The sequence below is a fragment of the Acinonyx jubatus genome, chromosome E1 (genome assembly GCF_027475565.1).
Source record: "Acinonyx jubatus isolate Ajub_Pintada_27869175 chromosome E1, VMU_Ajub_asm_v1.0, whole genome shotgun sequence".
Taxonomy (NCBI): Eukaryota; Metazoa; Chordata; class Mammalia; order Carnivora; family Felidae; genus Acinonyx; species Acinonyx jubatus.
The window spans coordinates 16,943,251-16,966,045 of NC_069397.1; the positions used below are offsets into that span (position 1 = coordinate 16,943,251).

Sequence of the window (22,795 nt, forward strand, 5' to 3'; positions counted from 1 at the left end):
AGTGCTAGAAACTTGCCAGGTAGGAATGATGCAGAAATTTAAGTTTTAGTATAACTCAAAATCTGCAAGTGTTACAACTTTGCAAAGGAGATTTATTTTCATTTAGATTTTTCAAAATTTCTTGCATACACTGAAAACCATTCTTTTTTTTCTTTTTTTGAGGCAGAGACAGAGTGTGCACAGGGGAGATGGGGAGACGCGGGGCTTGATCTCACAACCCTGGGATCATGACCTGAATTGAAATCAAGAGGCAGACACTCAACTGACTGAGCCCCCCAGGCACCCCTGAAAAACATTCTTATAAAAAATTACTGGGTCAAAGATTTGGAGGGAAGAAAAAAGACTACCAAACTATTTAGATATCTACAATTCCATATTAACAAATTTTAAAATCTCACAAAGATGATAATCTGTCAAAATGGAAATTAGTTGACAAACTAACGTGCATTCTTCAAAATATCATGAAAGACCAAAAAGACCAGGGAAATGTTCCAGAAGTTAAAGAAAACCAAAGACATATGACAAATAAATGCAATGTAGGTCCTTGATTGGGGGGAAAAATCCATCCTTAAAAGACATCATTGTGACAAACTAGAAAAACCTGAATATGGGCTGTATATTTGATAAGAGTATTGTACTGTTAAAATTCCTGACTGTGGCACTTTTATTGTGTTTAGTGAGACAATGACCTTGTTCTTACGCAATAAATGTGTAAGTATTTACAATCACGTCTGCAATGAACTCAAATAGTTCAGGGGAATCAAGTCAGTATCTATGTAATACAGCAATAGTTATATACGTTAACAACTGGTGAAAATAGTTATATACGTTAACAACTGGTGAATGTTCATAAGGAGTACATTGGGTATTCACTGCACAATTCTAGCAACTTTCCAATCTATCTTATATTTCTCAAAATAAAAAAGTTAGGAGATGGGGGCAACGCAGCTGGGGCGCCTCCTAGGGATGCAGACTACCACTATCATACCGGAGCTGCCCACTCTGGAGGATCCGAAAAGCGCAGGAGGTAAAAATGACAGTTCTGTGCTTAAAGCTGCGGCCCACCTCTATGGAGCTCAGGGTGATAAGTCCAACAAAGACTTCATACTCCAGGGACAACTGGCTGGCTCAGGCAGTGGAGCTTGCCACTGCTGATCTCAGGGTTGGAAGTATGAGCCTCAGGGTGGGTGTAGAGATTACTTACAATCTTAGGGGTGCCTGGGTGGTTGAGTCAGTTAAGTGGCCTATTCTTGATTTCGGCTCAGGTCATGATCTCACAGTTGTGAGATTAAGCCCAGCGCAAACAGTTCCAAAGGATTCGGCATTGAGTGGGCAGGGAGCCTCTTTAAGATTCTCTTTCTCCCGGGGCGCCTGGGTGGCTCAGTCGGTTGGTCTGATTCTTGGCTTTGGCTCAGGTCATGATCTCATGGTTCAGGAGTTCAAGCCCCAAGTCGGGCTCTTTGCTTGACAGCCTGGAGTTTGGAGACTGGAGCCTGCTTCAGATTCTGTGTCTCCCTCTCTCTCTGCCCCTCACCTGCTCATGCTCTCTTTCTCTCTCTCTCTCTCAAAAATAAACATTAAAAAAAAATAAATAATTTTCAGAAAGATTCTCTTTCTCCCTCTCCCTTTGCCCCTCCTCCACGCACACTCTCTCAAAAAAAAAAAAAAAAAATAGAGGAAGAAAGAAAAGCTAATAACTATTTAAACAACATGAAAAAAGAATGTACACCGATCTGCATTTCAGGAAAGCAATGCAGGGCTAGATAGCAATATAAAAATATACTCCCGCCCTTTAACTCAACTCTACCTCTGGAAACTAAAAAAAGATCATAACAAATATGTTCATAATAGCATTAAGAGCTAAACAGCTAGAAACAATCTAAAGGTCTATTGCTAGAGAAATGAGTAAATGAATCCATTTGATGAATTTCTGTAGGCCATTTTAAAAATTCCAGTTTCATTCAAGGAGTATTAATGGCATGAGAAGGTGGCCACAATAAAAGCTTTAATAAACTGTACAATGCAATTTTCAAAATACACATAAGTGACATTTATTATGTCCTAAGTACTATATATTTTTTTTTCTTGTCAAAGATATACACACTGGAGGAACTATTTTTATTTTTATTTATTTGGGAGGGGGTTAACATTCTTTATTTTTTTCTTAATATATGAAATTTATTGTCAAATTGGTTTCCATACAACACCCAGTGCTCATCCCAAAAGATGCCCTCTTCAATGCCCATCACCTCCCCTCCCCTCCCTCCCACCCCCCATCAACCTTCAGTTTGTTCTCAGTTTTTAAGAGTCTCTTATCTAAGCACTATATTAAGTACATTACATCCATTATTTAATTTATCCTCTTATAGGCATTTGTTTATTTTTGAGAGAGGGACAGAGACAGCAAGCAGGAGAGGGGCAGAGAGCAAGGGAGACACAATCTGAAGCAGGCTCTTGGCTCTGAGCTGTCAGCACAGAGCCTGACTCAGGGCACGTATCCATGAACCCTGAGATCATGACCTGAGCTGAAGTCGTTGACTGACCCACCCAGACGCCCTATAAAGGCACTATTAAGTGGCTCTTAAATAGAGATGTTATGAAGATTCAGATTTTTCACTTAGTAAAGCAACTGGCACACAGCAAACAGTAGTATTTACTTTTATATCCTCATATTACAAATTTTGAAACTCAAGATTCAGAGAAATAAATTTGCTAAAATCACATAGCTAATAAGTGGTGGGACAGAAATCTGAACCTATGGGATTTAATTCTAGAATCTTTCCATTCTTAACTACTACACTCTACATGGTCTGTACATTAAAAATACAGAGAAGTAGCGGCACCTGTGTGGCTCAGTCAGTTAAGGGTCCTACTTCAGCTCAGGTCATGATCTCACAGATCTTGAGTCTGACAGCCACATCTGTCTCTGTGCTGACAGTGTGGAGTCTGGAGCCTGCTTTGAGTTCTGTGTCTCCCTCTCTCTCTGCCCCTCCCCTGCTTACACTCTCTCTCAAAAATGAACAGACGTTAACAAAAAAAAAAATTTTTTTAACAATAAAAAAATAAAAATAAATACAGAGAAGTAACAGTAAAGGAAATACACCAAAACAGTGATATCTCTAGGTGGTAAATTCAGTGATGGCTTTTATCTTCCAAATATTCTATATCTATATATGAATTACCTTTAAAACTATTTTTTCCAGAGAACTTTAAAACAACAGTAAAACAGCACCTGGCTAGCTGGCTCAGTTGGTGAAACATGCAACTCTTGATCTCAGGGTTGTTAAGTCTGACCCCACTTTAGGTATAGGGATTACTTAGAAAGAAAAATCTTAAAAAAAAAAAACTTACAAAAATAAATAAAATATTAGTAACACAGAAACCAACATTACAATACCTACAAGATATAAAATCTTCATCAAAAGCTTAGTCTTGTCCAGTATCACAATACTTTTAAGAGTGGCAATATTTTCTGATAAAGGGAAACTACTGCTCTAAACTCAATAAACAAAATCTAATAATCTGAGAATAGCTTTAACTTAAAGAAATATTAGTCAGACCTCTTCTGTTTTTCAAGAAAATTTAAAGTGAATAGTTAAAATATACAATATGCCTGAATGTATAAAGTAATGCTATGCTGATTTATCAGCACAGCATCAAATGACTATGATGGAGAAATGAAGAAAAAAAACATTTCACTTCTGGTGTAACTATTCCCACTGTACATCTACAGTAACTTGGGTAATTGTAGTTTAGGTAAGTCAAGAATAATTCTGTTATTAACAAAAGGAAGGAAATATGTAACTTCAATATTCAAACTAGATTGCTCTTAAATTGTCATTTTAGATTTAGATTAGCCTTTTTTGGCCCTCTTTTTCCCTCGTCTCTTATCAGGGTATATTCTTAGTTCTGCCATTATCCAAAGGAGAACTGTCCTAACATACTTGTCTTAATTGCTTTCTAGATTGAAGAATCTTTTCACATTCTTTTATTAGCTCTACTGACAGCCAAATTCTATTTACATTCTTTTTTATTACCAGTGATTCAAGAGATAACAACTATGATAAAGCCCTGAAAAAGTACCAATCAGCTATGCTATTAGGGACAAAATAACGGACACCTCATTTATTTACTATACAGAAAGTTCAAAGGTACTATAAAGCTATGTATTTGACATCTCCACTTTAATATCTCAAAGGCACTTCTAACTCAACATAGTCTAATCACTCAAACTAATCATTCTGTGACTATATAAAACAGTGAGCCAACCTAATATATTCAATTCAGCAGTTCAGAAACCTAAGGGTTATTTTTCAACAACTCCCTTTCCTTCACCCATAACCTAATCCATCATCACATTTTGTAGATCTGTCCTCCTAAATCTTTCTCAAATTGACCCACTTTCCTACATCTCCACAATTTCCTCCTTATTCCACCTAGGCTACTACTTTATCTCATTTGGGCTGCCTTACTATAACAACTTCCTAAATAGTGCCATTGCATCCACTCGTGGCCCTTCTCCAATCCATTTGGTCTACTACAACTAGAATGACCTTTCAAAATGCAAATCTGATTATGTCATTCCCTCTACTTAAGTGTTCGATCCCTTTACATTGTATTTCAGTTGGAACAAAAATCATTAACATTAAAGGAATTACATTATCTGGTCCCACCCTACCTCGTTAGTCTCAACTCCTACTTCCTGTGCTCTGATGACACAGACCTCTCAGTTTATTGCCATGCTCCTTTTACCACAGAGCCTTGAACACACAGTAACTAAAAACACAGGTTCTAGAATTGTAATATCTAAATCCCAAAACTGGATCTGCCAACATACCAACTCTTGGCAGTTAACTTATTGGGAAAGCAACTTAATTTCTCTGACCTCAAATTTTTCACAACTCTACAATAGGGGAAATGGTAATACCTATGTCATTTTGTGAGGGTTAAATGAATTTTGTGTGGAGAACATAGTGCTTATAACCAGTAAGCACTTCATGCCAAATTCCTCTACTTTTTTTTTAATGTTTATTTATTTTGAGAAAGAGAACACATATGTATGGGAGAGGGGCAGAGAGAAAGGGAGAGAGAATCCCAAGCAGGCTCCATGCTGTCAGCATAGAGCCTGACTCAGAGCTCAATCCCAGGAACCATGAGATCATGACCTGAGCTGAAATCAAGAGTCAGACACTTAAACCAACTGAGCCACCCAGGTGCCCCCTTTTTTTTCTTATTATTTTTATTTACTTAAAATTTTTAATTCTGTGTCTCCCTCTCTGCCCCTTCCCCCCTCACACTGTCTCTCAAAATAAAATAAAAACATTAAAAAAATTTTTTTTAAAAAGTCTGTCTCCTGGTTTGTGTCTCTACTTTTTTTTCCTTTGCTTATTTTGTTCCTTAAATTTCACATATGAATGAAATCATGTTATTTGTCTTTCTCTGACTTATTTCACTTAGCATTATACTCTCTAGCTCCAACCATGTTGTTGCAAATGGCAAGATTTCATTCCTTTTCACGGCTGAATAATATTCCATTGTATGTATATATATATATATATATATATATATATATATACCACCTCTTTTTTATCTATTCATCTATCAATGAACACATAAGCTGCTTCCATAATTTAGCTATTATAAATAATGCTGCAATAGGGGCAGCATTAGTCAGTTAAGCACCTGACTTTGACTCAGGTCATGGCCTCACAGATTGTGAGTTCAAGTCCTGCATCAGACTCTGTGCTGACAGTGCAAAGTCGGCTTGGAATTCTCACTCTGTCCTCTCTGTCCCTCCCTTACCCGTGCTTGCTCTCTCAAAATATATAAACTTTTTTTTTTAATATATAAATAATGCTGCAATAAACCTAGGGGTGCATTAGTCTGAATTAGTGCTTTTGTGTTTTGGGGGCAAATATCCAGTAGTGTGATTACTGGATCATAGGGTACTTCTAACTTTTTTTTTTTTAAGCTTTATTTAAGTAATCTCTATGCCCAATATGGGGCTTGGGCTCCAAGCCCAAGACCCCGAGATCATGAGTCATGTGCTCTTCCAACTGAGCCAGCCAGGCACCCCTATTTTTAACTCTTTGAGAAACCTGTGTACTATTTTCCACAGCTGCTGCACCAGTTTGCATTACCACCAACAGTGCACTAGGGTTCCTTTTCCTCCACATCCTTGACGACACTTGTTGTCTTTTTGATTTTAGCCATTCTGACAGGTGTGAGGTGCTATCTCATTGTAGTTCTGATTTGCATTTCCCTGATGACAAGTGATGTTGAGCGTCTTTTTATGTGTCTGTTGACCATCTGTATGTCTTCTTTGGAGAAATGTCTGTTCATGTCTCCTGCCCATTTTTTTTTTTTTTTTTGTAAGCTCTATGCCAAACATCGGACTTAAACTCATGACTGAGATCAAGAGCTGTATGCTCTACCAACTGAGCCCACCAGGCACCCCTCTTCCACCTATTTTTGAATTGGATTATTTGGTTTTGGGGTATTGAGTTGTATCAGTGCTTTATACATTTTTGGACACTAACTCTTTATCAGATATGTCATATGCAAATATCTTTTCCCATTCAGTAGGTTGCCTTTTAGTTTTGTTGATTGTTTCCTTTGCTGTGCAGAAGCTTTTTATTTTGATGTTATCTAAACTCCTCTACTTTCTTCAATCTCTGGTTATCATCTCCACTGGGAAACTTTTCCCACCCTAATTCTTCCAGGCAAAGTGTGTGTGTGTGTGTGTGTGTGTGTGTGTGTGTGTGTGTGTGTGATATGCTTCCATAAGGTTTGCTTATACCCAGTTAGCACTCATCTGACTGCTCTGAATTGTTTACCGATCTCACCCAACGACTTACTGAGTTCCTTAAAGGCAGAAGCTATCTTATTAATCTTTGATCTGATATACCTAATACAACATCTCTCATAGCAGGCATTCAAGAAATGTAAGAGTCAATACAGAAATCAGGTAAACAATGAAAAATATGGTTTTAATACAAGAATTGTGACAGTAAATAAAAACTCTTTATGTACAGTTATGTTTTTTCAAAGTGTAGTCCACAGCCACCTGCATAAAAACTGCCTAGTATTTTTTTTAAATGCATACTCCTGGGCCCTTCATCAAACCTATATATATCTACAATTTTTCATATACATTTTTTGGTAAACCAAAGGTTGGGAATTGTTGGATTAGAATAAATAATGAGACCTTACACAATTACTAAATGTAAATTTAAGAAAATGAATAATACAAAAAAAAAAGAAAATGAATAATACAATAGTCAAATATTACAATTCAAGGTCCTTAAAAGTAATGAAGTCATTTAATAGAACCTACTTTTGAATCAGAGTCAATTATTTGTAAGTCAAGGCCACTGGTACATTGTGTTCAACATTTCTGAATAGGAGAATCCAAGAGATAAAATACAACTGTCTTAAGATTATTTCCAATAGGATATTCTCCTTAACCTAGTATGGAAGTGAAAAGGGGCAACAACTTAAAAATATAAACAATTTAACATTTTTCAAATCATGCCCAAACCTGAGAAGCACTAATAAGCAACAAAAAAATGAACTTAGATTACAGTAAAATTTCAGTTTAAGAGTATAATTCACTTTGGAAATATGCTTTTAAGGGGCACCTGGGTGGCTCAGATAAGCGACCTACTTCAGCTCAGGTCATGATCATATGGCTTGTGAGTTCGAGCCCCACATCGGGCTCTGTGCTGACAGCTCAGAGCCTGGAGCCTGCTTAGGATTCTGTGTCTCCCTCTCTCTGCCCCTTCCCCAGCTCACACTCTGTCTCTGTCTCTGTCTCTGTCTCTGTCTCTCTCCCTCCCTCCCTCAAAAATAAACATTAAAAAAAAAAAAGAAATATGCTTTTAATCCAAAGCACTTAGGTATATCAAAAAAAATTTCCCCATAAGAAATAATGGAAACTCAGATGATTAATTCCACAACCCAAAAATACTCATATAAAAATGATTTCCAACACTATAATACAAAATAATAAAGAAAATACAAAATATAAAGAAAATAAACAAATTAACCTGCACTTATATTTGAAAACCTTCATGGCTGGTGTGAGGTAGACACGGGAGAGAAGGGTTACTGTGTAAGATGACTTTCACTATCACTGACAGAATCACTGCTATCTATTGGTTCAGTACAATCTTCCTCTGCACAGGGACCATTGTATACACTCGCATGGATGTTCATATAGTACAGTATTAATAAACTTGTTATATACTGTATTTAATGTAACTGGCAATAAGGCAGTAGAGGAAAGGGTCTATATGTGTAGGCAGCCTGACCTAGAATGAAGCAAAGCATTCCTAAGCTTACTCCTGTATGCAAATGCAAAGGACTGTCTGTCCGTAGGTGCTTTGAAGTGACAAAAAATACACTAGTGCCAGTTGTGGGCACCTTCCAAAGTTCTGAAAAATCACTGATTTCTGCCAAACACCACAGCCTGAGACTGAGCATCCAAAAATGGGAGACAATCACCCATGATCCCACAGCAAGAGACAGAGAGAGAGAGAAAGAGAGAGAGAGAGAGAGAGAGAGAGAGAGAGAGAGAGAGACAGAGAGAGAGAGAGAGAGAGAGAGACAGAGAAAGAACCACTGGCTCAGCTGTGATCATGTGACATTCAGCACTGCATACTTACTACTCGAATTGCAAGACATTGCTTGTTTATTGAGTTAAAATTTATTAGAAATGCTTGCTCGTCTTTCAGAACACTCACCGAACAAGTTATTGGCAATCCAAAGTTTAACTGTATTTAGGATATATCTGTTCTCAATTATCTTCATCATAAATTCTACTATATTAAGATCTACTTCAAGTTACATTTCTAAGCTTCGTGTCCTCCCTAATATTCCCAAAATGAACAGTTTAACAATACAAATGTTTTGGACTTTCCTTTCAATCATTACATAACTAAATAGAGAATCTGTTAACTAGTATTTACAGAGAAAATGAGTCAAAACACAAACCCCTACCTTTTTGTCATTTTTTGTTCAAATAGAAGAAAAAGCTCTTGTGAGTTTCCCCAAATCTCAATATATAGTTTTCCTTTAATGCTAAAGTTACAAGATAAAAATTGAATTTTTTTTTACTGTCAACAAGATCTGGTGTATTGATTAGATCTTAAAATCTCTTTCAAAATAAAAAGTATACTGTATGACAGATATAAACAGACTCAGAAAATTAAAACTACAAAATTAAAATTAGATATCCTTTAAGTCAATATTTACATTATGGAGGAGGGCCTGAAGGGTTCAGTGGTTGCCTAAGGTCACACTTAATAACAGACATGGAATTAAAAATCTAAATTTACTAAATGCATGGTAATATCCTGAATTGGATCCTGGAATAGGAAAAATGACTTCAGTGGGAAAATCTGGATAAATCTGAATAAAGTCAATAATTTACAGTTTCATATCAGTATTAATATTAACTTTGTAATTCTGACAAATAGACCACTCTTACATAAAATGTTAAAATTAGAGGAAGTTGGGTGAAAGGTACATGAGAACCGCACTAGCTATAATTTTTCTGTAAGTCTAAAATTATAAAATAAATATAAAAGGCTTACTTAAAAAACTCTAAATCTAAAACTAATTTCTTTTTTTTTTTAAGTTTATTTATTTTGAGAGAGAGCATGCCCACAAGCAGGGGAAGAGGAAAGAGAGAGGGAAAGAGAGAATCCCAAGCAGGCTCCGTGGTGTCAGCACAGAGCCTGACTTGGGACTCGATCCCATGAACCCTGAGACCATGACCTGAGCCGAAATCAAGAGTTGGAGCCTCAACCGACTGAGCAACCCAGGAACCCCTAAATCTAAAACTAACTTCTAATCCAGAATGCTTCCTTTCTGTTTGCATAAAATTCGCTAAACAGAAAGGCATTAGATTCTAATACTGTGTATTCAGAGGGAACAACATATAGCACCTCCTTATAGCTTATAACAACATATAAGCACTTCCCAACCAAATACAATCAAAAGAAATCCTCCCTGTTTTTCTGCTTAACAAGAAAATCTTGTTATATTCCAGGCATTTTGCTTATTTTATTGAATTGTCACAACTGTCCTAAAATAATTATCAACCTAAATTATACCTGAGGTTCAGAAAAGCTAAGTAATTTGCCTACTATCACATGGTTTTCACTATACCTCATCATTGACTTTTTGCCAATCACCTAGGTACTTTTAGGATCATGTGTATTTGAATGAGTAAGAAGCATTTGTTACTAAATTTTAAAAATTCTACCTCCACAGTGTTCTTCATTTCCAAACCCTTACTGCCAATCACATAGCCACTACCTTTTGTTTAGGTCTCTGTCACCTCTTGTCTGGTCTAGAGAAAAGAGCCTCCCAAACAAGCATTCTAATCTCGTCTTTCCCCCTTAATCCATTATGACATACACCCATAGTCATATGGGCCTCCCAGAATGTATACCCACATTTTAGTAAAGGTACGGATTTCCTTCTGGGAAATAACCTCTCCTCTGCCTAGACAAAACTATGTATAAATATGCCTAGCTCTGGAGCGCCTGGCTGGCTCAGTCAGTGGAATGTGCGACTCTTGATCTCAAGGTTGTGAGTTTGAGCCCCATGCTGGGTGTAGTGAGAACTTAAAAAAATTAAATCCAACAGAAATAAATATGCTACTTCTGCTCTTACAGATGATTGGATATGAACCAAGCTAAGCCAACCCCACTCTCTGTTTTCAGAGTCTGGAATCTTGAGCAAAATGAAAAAAGTTTGGGGGGAAAATGGATGGCACTAATTTATTCTGGTGGCCTCCTGTTTAGAATGTCAATTCATTCCTGATATCAAGATCCCAAGAACTGTCCCAGACTGGCTCTCTAGCCTTCCTTTTGAGTCTATGAGCAATTTAGTAGCCTTACAATGACTTTCATTTCTCCATAAGATAGTCACCATCACTTTTCTGCTTGCAAACAAAGATCATAATGAATACAGCACTCTTGATTCATTTCAGATCTCTAAAGCACCTCGAAAGTATCACTCAATCCTCCTGTTCAAAAACTTCAAATGAACCCACAAATTTTCACTATTATAATCTTCTCCAGAGTGACTTTTCAGAGTTCTCCCAACTTGGGTCCAATTGATATTTGTGAGCTTATTTCTCACCAATGACATCATGTATATTAGGGCTATTTTCTTCACTTGGAATGCTATCCGCACCATCTCTGCCTATAAATCTTATCCACCCTTCCAAATATACTTCAATTATTACCTTGTATGTAAATTCTTCATCAATTCCACTAACACAATAAGATACTGTAGAAAAATCCTCATGCAACTTTGTATCTATTTTATTACATATTCTGCATTCACTTACTACTGTATGAGTTATATTCTTCCACAGACCCCACTAACTCTTCCAAAAGGCAAAAGAGTGGAAATACGTCAAGTATGTGCTGACACAATTCAATCAAAAATAATACCACCAGGGACACCTGGCTGCCACAATCAGAGGGGCACACGACTCTTAGTCTCACAGTCATGAGTTCGAGCCCCATGTTGGATGTAGACATTACTTAAATAAATAAAACTTAAAAAAAAAAAAAAAGAATATCACAATATTGGCTATTCATATTATGACAAAATTTAAGCCAATCAAACTGTTTTGAAACTTGGTATATGCAATTTCAGGATCAACTTCTGTTTCTGAGTGATGATAGGGTAATTGGGACAGGATTTATATTCCTGTCATAAGATCTGAAAAGCTGGAAAAATATAAAATTCCTTTTTAGACACTGCACAAGAGGCAGTACATGACCACAATCTCTGCTAGAAGTGAAACAAGGTAAGTTCTAGGGTTACTGCTTTCTACCTAGAAACACTTTCTAGAATGCAGTATAGGCAAAGAGATTCCAAGAAAAGCACAGCAGTCTCTGAGCAAAGACGACAAATATCAGGGGTGCCTGGATGGCTCGACTGATTAAGCATTCAACTCGTGGTTTTGGCACAGGTCATAACCTCATGGTTCTTGAGTTCGGGTCCCATACTGGGCTCAGTGCTGACAGTGTGGAGCCTACTTGGGATTCTCTCTCTCCTCTCTCTGCCCCTCCCCTGCTCACAGTCTCTCTCCCTCTCTCAAAATAAATAAATTTTAAAGTTATTAAAAAAAAAAAAAAGATCAGAGTTTAGGAAGGCCAAGCCTACTGAAATAGAGAAAGTAGACTTTCTGGAGAAAGAATTTCAGAACTGTTCAGCAGATGCCTTCCAGTATCTCTGGCTGAATACAAAGCTGCACATGCACAGGTTTCCTGAAACTCCGTAAGGCCAGGCAAAGAACAACTATGGGGGAGCTAAACTCCCAGAGGTCACACAGGCTAGAAGATGGTCTCAGTTCCAACTCAACCATGGTGGAGAATCCTTAGAGACTTAGAGAACTCAGTAGAGTCCCCAAAAGGGTCATAACTTACCAGCAGAGCTAAATTAGCATTCCTGAAGGGATTAAGGCAATCCACAAGCAAGTGCCCATCAAGACAAAGTGTAATGTTCTTTAAAAGATAAGCAAAAAATTCAGAATAAAAAAAAAAGAGGGGAGAACATACTAAACTCAATCAAAAATTAAAAGATACACCAAAAACTGCTGACTTCAGCAGTACATATACTAAAACTAGAATGACACAGAGATTAGTAAGGTTCATATGCAAGGATGACATGTAAATTTGTGAAGTTTTCCATATTTTTAAAAAAGGAAAAACTGCAGGGACATCTGACTGGCTCAGTCGGTGGAGCATGTGATTCTTGATCTTGGGGTTGTAAATTCAAGCCCCATATTGGATGTAAAGATTACTTAAAAATAAAATATTTTAGGCAAGCCTGGGTGGCTGAGTCACTTGAGTGTCCAACTTCTGATTTCAGCTCAGGTTATGATCTCACCGTTTGTGGGTTCAAGCCCGATGTCAGGCCCCATGCTGACTGTGCAGAGCTTGCTTTGGATTCTCTCTCTCCCCCCCCCCCCCGCCCTTTCCCCACTCTCACACACATGCTCTCTCAAAATAAATAAACTTAAAAAAATTAAAATAAAATAGAATATTTTAAAAAAGAAAAAGACATACCAAAAAACCCAAGAAATGCTATCCATAACCAACAGAAAACTTGGTCAACAAAAACAGATCTCAGAATGAAAGAGAAATTAGCAAAAAAAGAGCATTAGTTATTCTAAGTATCTACAATTATTTAAATAAAAACATATACAAAACAAAGAGAGAAAGGAGAAAGAAAAAAACAAAACAGAGCAAAATGGAACTTCAAAAGATGAAAAATACAATTCAGAAATCAAAAAATACACTAGATGGGATTAATATGACATAGGACAGTGAAGAAAACACATAAATTTTTAAAAGATCTACTAATATGGAGACATGAAAATAAAAAACCATGTAACAGCACAATTAAAAAAGAAAAAATGTATAGGATCACAGTGACTGTGGGACAATATTAAATGGTCTAACATATATGCAACTGGAGTACCACATAAGAAGATGAACTAAAAAATTATTAGAAGAAATAATGAGCAAAAATTTCTTAATTTTGATGGAAACTTTAATCCCACAGATTCAAGAAACTCAATAAACACCTCCAGGATAACCTCAAATCAAGATGAAGGTACACTATAGTCAATTTATTGAAAAACCAATAATAAAAAGCCTTACGACTAGTCAGAGAAAAGACATATTTCCTACAGAAAAAAAATAGTAAGAATGTAGAATTCACATCTAAAACTGTCATGTCAAAAACCTATCAGCATGGGGGTGCCTGGGTGGCTCAGTCAGTTGAGCTTCCAACTTCAGCTCAGGTCAGGATCTCAGGGTTCGTAGGTTTAAGCCCCGGCAATGGGCTCGCTGCTGTCAGCACAGAGCCCACTTCGGATCCTCTGTCCACCCCCGCCCCCTTCTCTCTGTCTTTCCCTGGCTTGCATGCACACTCTCTCCCTCAAAAAATAAACAAACATTAAAACATATACCACAATCCTAAATGCATATGCACCTGATAAAACTTCAAAATACATGAAGAAAAACAGACAAAACTTTAAAAAGACAAATGAGGGGCACCTGGCTCAGTTGGTTGAGTGTCTGACTTTGACTCAGGTCATGATCTCATGGTTTGTGGGTTCGAGCTCCGCATCAGGCTTCCTGCTGACAGCATGGAGCCTGCTTGGGATTTCTGTATCTCCCTCTCTCTTTGCCCCTCCCCTGCTTGTGCTCTGTCTCTGTCTCTCAAAAGTAAATAAACATTTAAAAAAAATTTTTTTAATTAAGAACATAAAAAGACAAATGAAAAATTATACTTAACATTCCAAAATTACTCTCTATAACTGAACAAACAAGTACAGAAAATCAATAAGGATACAGAAACTTAACACTCAAATAATTTGACCTAATTCACATTTATAAAGCACTCCATCTAACAAAGAATGCACATTCTTCTCAAATGCTTATGTAACATTAACCAAACCAGACATACACCCAGCCATAAAACAAGTCAAAACAAGGTGCCTGGTTGGCTTAATCAGTGAAGCTTGCAGCTCTTGACCTTGGGGTTGAGTTTCAGCCCCCTATTAGGTGTAGAGATCACTTAAAAAACAAAACCTTTAAAAAAAAAAAAAGTCTCAACAGGAGTACCTGGGTGGCTCAGTCAGTTAAGCATCCAACTTCAGCTCAGGTCAGGATCCCACAGTCCATGAGTAAGAGCCCCATGTGAGGCTCTGTGCTGACAGCTCAGAGTCTGGAGCCTGCTTTGGATTCTGTGCCTCCCTCTCTCTCTGCCCCTTCCCCACTTGTGCTCTCTCTCTCTCTCAAAAATAAAAACATTAAAAATAATTTTAAGGAAAAAAAAAGTCTCAACAAATACAAAAGAATTAAATTCATACAGAGTGTATTCTCTGACCACACAGAATTAGAAACTAAATCAGGAACGTTCCTAAATATTTGGAAATTAAACAACACAATTCTAAATTTTTTTTTTAACGTTTATTTATTTTTGAGACAGAGAGAGACAGAGCATGAACGGGGGAGGGGCAGAGAGAGAGGGAGACACAGAATCGGAAGCAGGCTCCAGGTTCTGAGCTGTCAGCCCAGAGCCCACGCGAGGCTCGAACTCACGGACCGCGAGATCGTGACCTGAGCTGAAGTCAGACGCTTAACCGACTGAGCCACCCAGGCGCCCCAAAACAACACAATTCTAAATAACATATAGTGGGGATACTGAAGCCACTGTCACCAAGTCTAGATCCAATGCCACACATGTGCACACCCACCTGGCCTAACAAGAACCCTCAATTCCTTTTGGTTCTAAATCCAATGTGGCAATTCTCAAGGATCAGCTTGGGAGGGAGGGAGGGAGGGAGGGAGGGAGGGAAGGAAGGAAGGAAGGCAGGCAGGCAGGCAGGCAGGCCATAACCCCAAGAGTAAGATTACAGTTTTTGAGTGGTGCTGTTGGCATGGCCTGTGCCATCAGTCTCTTTTTCTATTTTAGAGAGATAGAGTTTGTGAACGGGTAGAGGGGCAGAGGGAAAGAGAAAGAGAATCTTAAGCAGGCTCCACTCTCAGCACAGAGCCCCACAAGGGGATCTATCTCACAACTGGAAGATCATGACCTGAGCAGAAACCAAGAATTTAACCAGGGTCCTGCCATCAGTCTCTCAATGAAGGACTTGGAAAATGAACTTGCTCTTACTGATATCATGAAAGACAAACTGAAAGGACAGATGATGGATCTCCAACACGGCAGCCTTTTCCTTAGAACACCAAAAACTGCCTCTGGTAAAGACTGTAACATGACTGCAAACTCCAAGCTGGTTATTATCACAGCTGGGGCCTATTAGCAAGAGACTGTCCAGCGTAAAGCAAACATATTTAAATTCATCATTTGTAATTATTGTAAAATAGAGCCTAAACTCCAAGTTGCTTGTTGTTTCCAATCCTGTGGATATCTTGACACGTGTGGCTTGGAAGATAAGCACCTTTCCAAAAACACTGTGTTATTGGAAGTGGTTGCAATCTGGATTCAGTCTGGCTCCATTACCTAATGGGGGAAAGGCTGGGAGTTCAGCCATTAAGCTGTCGTGGGTGGGTCCTTGGTGAGCATGGAGACTCTAGTGTACCTGCATGGAGCAAATGTTGCTGGTGTCTCCCAGAAGTATCTGCACCCTGACAGAGACACTAATGCAGATAAGTAACAGTGGAAAGAGGCTTAGAAACAGGTGGTTGACAGTGCATATAAGGTCATCAAACGGAAAGACTACACATCCTGTGGCAGATTTGGCAGAAAGTATAATGAAGAATCTTAGGTGGGTGCATCCAATTTCCACCATGATTAAGGGATTCTATGGAATAAAACATGATGTCTTCCTCTGTGTTCCTTGAGACAGAATGGAATCTCAGATGTTGTGAAGGTGAATCTGACTCCTGAGGAAGAGGCCTACTTGAAGAAGAGTACAGATACACTTCAGGGGGATCCAAAAAGAACTGCAGTTTTAAAGTTTTCTACTATTGTACCACTTCACTGTTTAGGCTACAACAGGATTTTAGTTGGAGGTTGTATATATTGTCCTTATTATGTTACTCTAGTAATTATTAAAATGATCTAGGAAAAACATCAGTTTCCTCAAGTTGCAAACAGAATAGCTCATAAAACCCTGCAGCCATATGCTGATATTGGATGATACCTATCTTGTGTAGTCCTAAATTGGTTAATGTAAAATATAAAATAGTTCTACCACCTCAGAGGCACCAGTGACACTGCTGCATATGTTACAGTTGTTCTTCAAATCATATATGTATTTACTGTGTGTGATATATGATTCCTGGTTCTTTCACCCAACATGCCTCATACAACTTTTTTTTCCAGTTAACCACATCCTGGGATCCAAAGTATACATTCAATATTGCATATATCGTGCAGAACTGTTCCAACAGATCTTGTGTACTACATATATCAGAATAGTATACATTGCCATACTGTAACAAAACAAAACAAAAAAAAGATCTACATGTAAACAATGCAACCAACTATCCAAGAGTCATACCAATTAAAATACCAAATAAACTTTGAACAGTAAAAAATAAACAAACAAATAAACAAAAACATGTGGTAGGTCAAAGAGAAGCATATGGGAAAATAAGAAAATATTTTGAATTGAATAAAAGTGGAAACAGGATTCAAACTTTGTGGTTCAGAACTAAACAAGTACTTAAAAGGAAATTTGTAACATTAAATCCCTGCATTAGAAAACAAGAACGATGTAAAGTCACACCATAAGCATCCAGCTTAGGAAATAAACAAAACAAACGAAAAAAAGCAAATTAAATACAATAAAAGCAGAAGGAGGAAAATAATAAAGAGTAAAACCCAATGAAATTGAAAACAAAACAAACCAAGAGAAAAATCAATTTCACCAAAATCCAGTTCTTTGAAAAGGTAAAATAGATAAATCTCAAGCCAAGTGATCCAAAAAGAAAGAGAAAGGATACAAATTACTAGTATCAGGCATTAAAAAGAGGCTATCACTTACAGACCCTACAGACAGGGGCTCCTGGGTGGCTCAGTCAGTTAAGCGTCAAACTTCGGCTCAGATGATGATCTCATGGTTCCTAAATACAAGCCCCATATCAGGCTCTCTGCTGTCACTGCAGAGCCTGCTTCAGATCCTCTGTCCCCCACCTCCCCACCACTCTCGCACTCACACATGCTCGCTCACTCACTCAAAAATATACTTCAAATAAAATTATAAGAGAATATTATGTATAATTTTATCACTTAATTTGATAAAAACAAACTATCAAAGTTAACTCAAGAATAAATAGACACCCTAAATAACTGTTTTACTTTTTTTTTTTTTAAGTTTATTTACTTTTTTGGTAATCTCTTTACCAAATGTGAGGCTTGAACTTACGACCCCAAGATCAAGAGTCACATGCTCTTTGGACTGAGCCGGCCAGGTGCCCCTAACTATGTTTGTTTTAAATAAATTGCACTTTTTACGGGGCGCCTGGGTGGCTCAGTCGGTTAAAACGTCTGACTTCAGCTCAGGTCACAATCTCGCAGTCCGTGAGTTCGAGCCCCGCGTCAGGCTCTGGGCTGATGGCTCAGAGCCTGGAGCCTGCTTCCAATTCTGTGTCTCCCTCTCTCTCTGCCCCTGCCCCGTTCATGCTCTGTCTCTCTCTGTCTCAAAAATAAATAAAAAATGTTAAAAAAAAATTTTTTTAAAAAAGAGAATGAAAGGAATGAGAGAAAATATTTAAAAAATAAATAAATAAATAAGTTGCATTTTTTAATGTTTATTTATTTATTTTGAGAGAGAGAGTGTGTGTGTGCAGCACAAACGTGAGAGTGAGTGAAGAGAGAGAATCTCAAGCAGGCTCTGTGCTAGAAGTACAGAGCCGGATGTAAGGCTCGGATCTCATGAACCATGAGATCATGACCTGAACCAAATCAAGAGTCAGATGCTTAACTAACTGCGCCACCCAGGTGCTCCTAAATAAACTGAATTTAAATGCCTTGTCACAAATAAAATTGAACCCAAATGGTTTCACTGGTAAATTCTACCAAATATTTAAGAAAGAAATAACATCAGGGCACCTGAGTGGCTCAGTTAAGCATCTGACTCTTGATCTCTGCTCAGGTAATGATCTCAATGTTCATGGGATCCAGTCCTGGTCAGGCTCTGTGCTGACAGTGCAGAACCTGCTTGAGATTCTTCTCTTTCCCTCTTTCTCTGCCCCTCCCCTGCTCATGCTTGCATGTACTGTCTCAAAATAAACATTAAAAAAAAAAAATCACATCAGTTCTACATAAACAGTTCTAGCATATAAACACTTAGCAATTTAACTTAAGAAGTCAACAATACCATGATACCAAAATCAGATATGAACAAGAAATCTACAGACCAGTATCTCCCTTAGATATGAATGCAAAAACTCTGAACAAAGTATTAGTAAATAGAACCTAGCAACTTATGAAAATAATAATGTATCATCACCAAGTGGAGTTCATCCCTGGAGTGAAAAATCAACCTATATAACTCACTATATTAGACTTAAAAAGTATAATTATATGATTTCGGTAGAGGCAAAAAAAAGAAAAATTGACAAAGTTCAATTCATTCATGGCAGAAACTCAGCAAACTGAAAATAGAAGGAACTTCCTGAACTTGATAAAGAATATCTATAAGACTACAAGAACCCTACAGTTAACATCGTATGTAATGATGAAAGACTAAGTACTTTTCCCATAAGATGGGGAACAAGGCAAGCACCACACCTATTCCAGATTGTACTGAAGGATCTAGTCAGTGCAATAAGGCATGCATGCATGCATAAATAAATAAATAAATAAATAAGCAAGCATTCACATTGGAAAGGAAGAAATAAAATTATCTTTAATCATAAACAAAACTGTCTACTTAGAAAATCCCAAATAATCTATAAAATAGCTTCTCAAACTTACTAGTAAGTGATTTCTTAAGGTTGTACAATACAAAGTCAATACACAAAAATCAACGTATTTTTACACAGTAGTAGCAAAACAGAAGTTTGGAGGAAAAAAGTAACATTTACAATAACATCAAAAATCATTACTTAGGAATAAATCTAACAAATATGTGCAAAATTTGTATGCTGATAACTACAAAGCACTGATGACAGAAATCATAGATAACCTAAATAAACAGAGAGATACGCTCTACTGGTAGACCGGAAGACTCAATATTGTTAAGGTGTTCATGCTCTCCAAAATGCTCTCCACGATGCCATACAATCTCAAAAGACTAATGGTCTTTTTTTTTTTTTTTTTTTTAAGAAACTGACAAACGTATTCTAAAACTTACATTAAAAAGAAAAGCACCTAGGGGCACGTGGGTGGCTCACTCAGCTAAGAGTCCGACGTCGCCTCCGTTCATGATCTCGTGGTTCTCTGGGTTCAAGCCCAACTTCAGGCTCTGTGCTAATTATGCTCTCTGGAGTCTCCCTCTCTCTCTGCCCCTCCCCCACTCACACTCTGTCTCTCTCTCAAAAATAAACAAACATTTAAAAAAAAAAAAAGAAAAGAAAGAAAGAAAGAAATCAAGGGGCACCTGGGCGGCTCAGTTGGTTAAGCATCCGACTTTGATTTCAGCTCAGGTCACGAGCAGTTCACGGGTTCCAGCCCCGCACTGGGCTCCACGCTGACAGTTCAGAGCCTCCTTGGCATTCTTTCTCTCTCCCTCTCTCTCTCTGCCCCTCCCCTGCTCGTGCTCTCTCTCTCTCTCTCTCAAAATAAATAAATAAATGTAAAAAAAAGTTTTTTATTTTATTAATTTTTTATGTTTATTCAGTTTTGAAAGACAGAGACAGAGCACAAGCAGGGGTGGGGCGGAGAGAGAGGGGGACACAGAATCCGAAGCAGGCTCTGGGATCTGATCTGTTAGCACAGAGCCCGACACAGGGCTTGACCTCACGAATTGCGAGATCATGACCTGAGCTGAAGCTGGATGCACAACCAACTGAGCCACCCAGGCGCCCCTCAAAAAAAGTTTTTTAATAAAAAAAAAAAAGGAATTGATAAACTAGACTTCATCAAAATTGAAAACTTCTGTTCTCTGAAAGGTAATATTAATAAAAAACAAGCCTGAGAGAAAAGATTTGCAAAACACATACCTAACATGTTAATTAACTTGGATTTAAATGAAATTTAAAGAGGCGGCTGGATGGCTCAATCAGTTAAAACGTCCAACTTCAGCTCAGGTCATGATCTAGCAGTTCATGGGTTCGAGCCCCTCATTGGGCTCTGTGCTGACAGCTCAGAACCTGGAGCCTGCTTTGGATTTTGTGTCTCCCTCTCTCTCTGCTCCTCCCCTGTTCATGCTCTGTCTCTCTCTGTCTCAAAAATAAATAAAACATTTAAAAAAATTTAATTTCTAATTATAATACTCAGAAAACTATAGAACTCCCCCCTTTTTGTTTTAAGTTTATTTTTTGAGAGAGCAAGTGAGCACAGGGAAGGGACAGAGAGAGGAAGAAAGAATCCCAAGCCGGCTCTGCACTGACAGTAGGGAGCCTCACGCAGGGCTTGAACCCATGAACTGTGATATTATGACCCGAGCTGAAATCAAGAGTTAAACGCTTAACCCACTGAGCCACCCAGATGTCCCTAGAACACTTATGATAGAAAGTGAAAAAGACACAAAGAAATGGAAAAACATTCCATGCTCATGGACTAGAAGAATAAACATAGTTAAAATGTCTATATTACCCAAAGCAATCTACACATTTAATGCAATCCCTATCAAAATACCACCAGCATTTTTTCAGAGCTAGAACAAAGAATCCTGAAATAGCGTGGAACCACAAAAGACTTTGAATAGCCAAAGTTATCCTGAAAAAGACATCACAATTCCAGATTTCAAGCTATATCATGAACCTGTAGTCATCAAGACAGTATGGTACTGGCAGAAAAACAGACACACAGATCAATGGAACAGAACAGAAAACCCAGAAATGGACCCACAACTATATGGTAACTAATCTTCAAACAAAGCAGGAAAGAATATCCAATGGAAAAAAGACAGTCCCTTCAACAAATGGTGTTGGGAAAACTGGACAGCAACATGTAGAAGAATGACACTGGACCACTTTCTTACACCATACACAAAAATAAATTCAAAATGGATGTAAGACCTAAATGTGAGACAGGAAACTATGAAAATCCTACAGGAGAACACAGGCAGCAACCTCTTTGACCTCAGCCACGGCAACTTCTTACTAGACACGTTGCCAAAGGCACAGGAAACAAAAGCAAACATGAACTACTGGGACTTCATCAAGATAAAAAGCTTCTGCACAGCAAAGGAAACAATCAGCAAAACTAAAAGGCAGCTTGCGGAATGGGAGAAAGATATTTACTAATGACATATCTGATAAAGGGTTAGTATTCAAAATCTATAAAGAACTTATCAAATTCAACACCCAAAAAACAAATAACCCAGTCAAGAAATGGGCAAAAGACATGAATAGATACTCTTCCAAAGAAGGCATCCAGATGTCTAACAGATACATGAAAAGATGCTCAACATTACTTATCATCAGGGAAATATAAATCAAAACCACAATGAGATACCACCCCACACCTGTCGGAATGGCTGAAGTTAACAACACAAGAAACAACAGGTGTTGGTAAGGATGTGGTGAAAGGTGAACCCTCTTGCACTGTTGGTGGGAATGGAAACTGGTGCAGCCCCTCTAGAGAACAGTATGGAGGTTCTCAAGAAACTAAAAATAGAAATACCCTAGGACCCAGCAATTACACTATTAGGTATTTACCCAAAGGATACAAAAATACAGATTTAAAGGGGTACATGCACACCAATGTTTATAGCAGCATTAGCAACTATAGTCAAACTATGGAGAGAGCCCAAATATCCATCAACTGATGAATGATAAAGAAGATGTGGTATATACACAATGGAATATTACTCAGCCATCAAAAAGAATGAAATCTTGTCATTTGCAATGACGTGCTCAGAGCTAGAATGTATTATGCTAAGTGAAGTAAGTCAGAGAAAGACAAACACCATATAATTTCACTCATATGTAGGATTTAAGAAACAAAACAGATGAATACATGGGAAGGGGAGGAAAATAAAAAGAGGGGGAAACAAACCACAAAAGACTCTTAATGACAGAGAACTAACTGTGGGCTGACAGAGGGAGGTGGGTGGGTGGGAGATGGGCTAGACGGGTAATGGGTACTAAGGAGGGCATTTGTTGTGATGAGCACT

General features: G+C 37.9%; 1 protein-coding gene, 1 non-coding gene and 1 pseudogene across 2 annotated transcripts in view; 2 read left to right on the forward strand and 1 right to left on the reverse strand.

The window, feature by feature from the left end:
• Nucleotides 1–22,795, reverse strand: part of TAOK1 (TAO kinase 1) — a 143,024-nt gene that overhangs the window by 102,863 nt on the left and 17,366 nt on the right. The gene's annotated exons all lie outside the window — the stretch shown is intronic.
• Nucleotides 12,624–12,726, forward strand: LOC113592772 (U6 spliceosomal RNA). Its single transcript, XR_003412727.1, has one exon. It is a non-coding gene; the product is annotated as a U6 spliceosomal RNA (small nuclear RNA).
• LOC106983222 (L-lactate dehydrogenase A chain-like) lies at nt 15,402–16,520 on the forward strand (annotated as a pseudogene).